Source organism: Rhinopithecus bieti, unplaced genomic scaffold, assembly GCF_001698545.2.
Source record: "Rhinopithecus bieti isolate Rb0 unplaced genomic scaffold, ASM169854v2 scaffold_7673, whole genome shotgun sequence".
Lineage (NCBI taxonomy): Eukaryota > Metazoa > Chordata > Mammalia > Primates > Cercopithecidae > Rhinopithecus > Rhinopithecus bieti.
This window is the reverse complement of record NW_016806375.1, coordinates 535,249-539,336: the sequence shown is the minus strand read 5'-3', so window position 1 is coordinate 539,336 and position 4,088 is coordinate 535,249. Positions and strand designations below refer to the sequence as shown.

The 4,088-nt window shown below is 41.9% G+C and overlaps 1 pseudogene; it reads left to right on the top strand.

Annotated features, from left to right (window-relative positions):
* The first annotated feature begins 439 nt into the window (after nt 1-439).
* On the top strand, nt 440-1,952 carry LOC108532073 (CST complex subunit STN1 pseudogene; annotated as a pseudogene).
* The last annotated feature ends 2,136 nt before the right edge of the window (nt 1,953-4,088 follow it).

Below are 4,088 nucleotides of genomic sequence, written 5' to 3'. Positions count from 1 at the left end.
GGACTTTCTACACAATACTACAAATATATTAAATATATTCTTCAAGAGTTTGTGATAACATGGGAAATCTTATTTAAAACACCAAGGGAAAATAGAGAGACATAAAATTGCAGTTATCACGCGAGCACAACCATATTATTTCAGCCTATGAATATTATTCTGAGAAACAGAAAAGGAAATAAATGTAGAAAAATTATATCAGATTATTTTAAAGTATAGAAAGTTTTTTCAATTTGTATTTTTAAAATTTTAATATTCTTTTTGAGAAAGGGTCTCACTGTGTTGCCCAGGCATATCCACCCACTGTGCTTCCACACATGCATGGCCAGGAAGGTGCCTATTCCTCCTGGGACCCCACCCATTTAAAGCAGTTTCAGGATCCTTGACACAGTATGCAGAACCTTTCAGGATTTGCTGGAAGCCACAGCCCAGCCTTTTGATGCATACTGAATTTAGCCAGAGTGAAGAGGAGACCCTTTCCCTTGTGTGGGGTTTGAATACTGTGTTCCTCGCCTTTTTCTAAGCTCTACATTAAGTCTATATCCTGGACTTGAGGAGTCCTGACAGGTGACAGGTGTATTTTTGTGCAACGGGAACCAATAAAACAGGTATATCTTGGGAACTGCCACTGGAGTGAGAGAAAGAGAGGTTTTCTACAGTTGTAGAGTAGATGATAGCACTTGTATTAGGCTGTTCTAGAATTGCTGTAAATAAATAACTGAGGCTGGGTAATTTATAAAGAAAAGAGGTTTAATTGGCTCATGGTTCTGCAGGCTTTATAGGAAGCATGGTGCTTGCATCTGCTCGGCTTCTACGGAACCCTCAGGAAGCTTACAATTGGTGGAAGGTGAATGGGGAGCAGGCATATCACAGGATGAAAGTATGAGCAAGGGAGAGAGAGTGACTGGGGAAGGGTCATACTTTTAAATGACCAGATCTTGCAAGAACTCACTATCATGAAGATAGCACCAAGCCATGAGTTATCTGTGCCCATAATCCAAACACCTCCTACCAGGCCCCACCTGCATTGGGGATTACAATTCAACATGATACTTGGGCAGGGACAAGTATCCAAACTCTATCAGCACTGGAGTTATAAACTGCATCTGCTAGAAAATGCTGAGCAATATCAAGTTTTTATCCACTGCTCCAAATGCAGCAAGAGAACTGAGCTTTACCTCAATACTCAAGAAGCTGCAAGATACCATTGAGAAGAGAACAAAAATTGAAACTGGGGACATGTTCTGAATCAGAGGCTATGTCTGCACATGCAGAGAAGAGCGAAAAATTTATGCCGCTGCTTATTATAAAGTGGACGATCCAGTGTGGAACATTCAAATTGCAAGGGCATTTGAGCTGACCATTAATCTACAGGAAAATTTAGACCAAGCCTTTCCATAGCCCAGACTTAGAGAAAGAAGAAGCACTAAGCAATGCAGGTACCCTGGCCCTCACTAGTCTCATGTATTTGCTGAGCGAAAAAACCAAAGAATTCCCCACGGAGAACAGAGTGCAGACCTTTGACCAACAGGAGTTGGAAATGGTGGAGGCTCTGCTGTCCCTTGCTAACCAGCCTCTTACTGACAGCACCGGCTCTGACCAAGGGAATTTTAAAAAGGATATCACTTTCAAGGCAATTTATAGCATATTTTAAAATGCTATGCAACAGCTGCAGGAAAAAGGACTTGTTTTCCAGAAAGATGGTGGTTTTCATAACGTATGCTGTGTAACCAGAACAGACAAAGATCTACATAGGAAAATCCACTGGATAATTCAGGAAGACTGCCAGAAACCAAATCACCCAAAGAAAGGCTGCCACTTCCTGCACATCTTGGCCTGCACTCACCCTGATCATCTGCCCAGACCTAGGTAGGGCTATGCTGCAGCAAGTTCTGGAGCTCCTGGAGGACCAGAGTGACCTCATCAACACAATGGAGCACCACTATTCCTGAGCAGTGGCCTTCTCCTCCTGGCCTTCTGAGCAGAGACTTGAACACATGCCTACCAGTCAAGGAGGAGAAAGACAAGGTAGGATTCAACCTCAGGCTCTGATTTTAAACATCATGTGGAGCTTATATGCCTAGAAGCAGTTACCTCCTGATAAACTATAAAATATGGCAAACACCACCACCACTACCACCAAAACTCCTGGGCTCAAACCATCCTCTTGACTCAGCCACTGGAGTCTCTAGGACTATAGGTGTGTGCCACAACATCCAGCCTATGTACTAAGTTTTCTATAAGAAGAATGTATTATTGATTTTGTGGTTGGTGGAAATAAATAACTTTTCCTTTCTTTCTTTTTATGGTAAAGCTCTCCTGATCAACTTTACCTAATGGGAAAACATCTACCAATATCAATTCCTCTGCTGAGGTGAAGCTTGATAGGCATCCATTATTCACTCGTTAACATTTAAAGATTTGTTTCAGAATAAAAAAAAATATTTGACTGGGCGCAGGCTCCACCTGTAATCGTAGCACTTTGGGAGGTCTGAGGCAGGTGGATCACTGAGGCAGGAGTTCAAGACCGCCTGGCCTACATGGGAAACCCATCTCTACTAAAAGTACAAAAAAAAAAAAAAAAAAAAAAAAAAAAAAAAACAGTGGCATGGTGCAGGCACCTGTAATCCCAGCTACTCAGGAGACTGAGGTAGGAGACACTGAACCGTGGGGTGGAGGTTGCAGTGAGCTGAGATTGTGCATTGCACTCCAGCCTGGGCCAACAGAGCAAGACTGTATCTTCAAAAAAAAAAAAAAAAAAAAAAAATAAAAAAAGTCTTTGAGGGATCACAGTTAAACCACTCGTACTGAAATCCTGTACGAGATTAGCTATTCAAGGCTTGACCTGACACTGAAGAAGCAGCAACAGGAGCAGCACAGAGCAGGCAAGTTTTGACAGAAGAGAAAGAATGTCTTCTTTTGAGAAGTCATTTGCAGAAATGTCTTCTTTTGAGAAGTGTCTGTTCATTTTGGAGAACAGGGGAGAGAAAGAATATATGAAATGATCCAGGATGATAAACCTCCAGGAAAGAAAAAAGCCATCAAAGAAAGAAAAAAAAGAAATAAAAAGAAACAGAAAATTATAGGCAATAAAATTCCCTAGTTTGACAACCTTGGATCAGGTTTCCCACCCTACATAAATTCTCTAGCCCTCTAAGTAGGTTTGCCCGTTCGTGGGTTGGTCTGCCTGTCTCTGTGTCTTCATCTTTGTGTATAAGTGTGTGTGTGTGGGTGTGTGCATGTGCTCCCTCTTTGTTTTCTCATATATTGCAGATAATGACTTAATTTCCTTGGCTAACAACTGATTTATAGGCAGAAGTGTTTGGGTGTCTTTGCAATCACAAACTGCTCTGCTAGTCCAGGATAAGGCCAAGCAGGGTACAGTGGTGCCAGTTATCAGGCAAGGCAATTGCTCAACATTCATTCAATTGAACAATCTAGGACCTGGAGATCATCTTCCTCTCCTTTTACCCCCTCATAGCTCACATCCCATCATTTCAAAGTCCTGCCCATTAATCCTCAATCCCTTTCTCTCTGTCTTTACTACTGCCACCTTAACTCAGATTATCAGTGGTCCCCTGATGGGCCTCCCAGGATTGAATCAATTATCCACATGCAAGCCAAGGTCTTATTTATTTATTTATTTATTTATTATTATACTTTAAGCTCTAGGGTACATGTGCACAATGTGCAGGTTTGTTACATATGTATACATGTGCCATGTTGGTGTGCTGCACTCATTAACTCATCATTTACATTAGGTATATCTCCTAATACTATCCCTCCACCCTCTCCCCACCCCAGGACAGACCCCGGTGAGTGATGTTCCCCTTCCTGTGTCCAAGTGTTCTCATTGTTCAATTCGCACCTATGAGTGAGAACATGCGGTGTTTGGTTTTCTGTTCTTGCGATAGTTTGCTGAGAATGATGGTTTCCAGCTGCATCCATGTCCCTACAAAGGACACAAACGCTTCCTTTTTTATGGCTGCATAGTATTCCATGGTGTATATGTGCCACATTTTCTTAATCCAGTCTGTCACTGATGGACATTTGGGTTGATTCCAAGTCTTTGCTATTGTGAATAGTGC